Raw genomic sequence first — 295 nt, 5'->3', positions numbered from 1 at the left:
TGAAATTAAAACAGGTGTTTGAGTGTGTTATGACGGAATAACTGTAATTTTCTGCTGTTATAAATCTGAATCTGTGTGAAATCATCGTTTTGGCTCTCATTCTGTCACTGTAAATATCTACTATATCTGTAACGGAAACAGTGTATACTAATGTGTATAAATAGACAGATACATGCTTGTATTTTTTCTGGAAACAGATAATATTTTTTTGTTCTTGTTTATATCGCTTTGATTAAGTAAAAAATTGAGTCTCTTGTGCAGTTTCTTATGCAACTTGATCCTTTCCTCCTCCATC

This window comes from Penaeus monodon, chromosome 15, assembly GCF_015228065.2.
Source record: "Penaeus monodon isolate SGIC_2016 chromosome 15, NSTDA_Pmon_1, whole genome shotgun sequence".
Classification (NCBI taxonomy): domain Eukaryota; kingdom Metazoa; phylum Arthropoda; class Malacostraca; order Decapoda; family Penaeidae; genus Penaeus; species Penaeus monodon.
Note: the sequence above shows the minus strand (reverse complement) of the source record.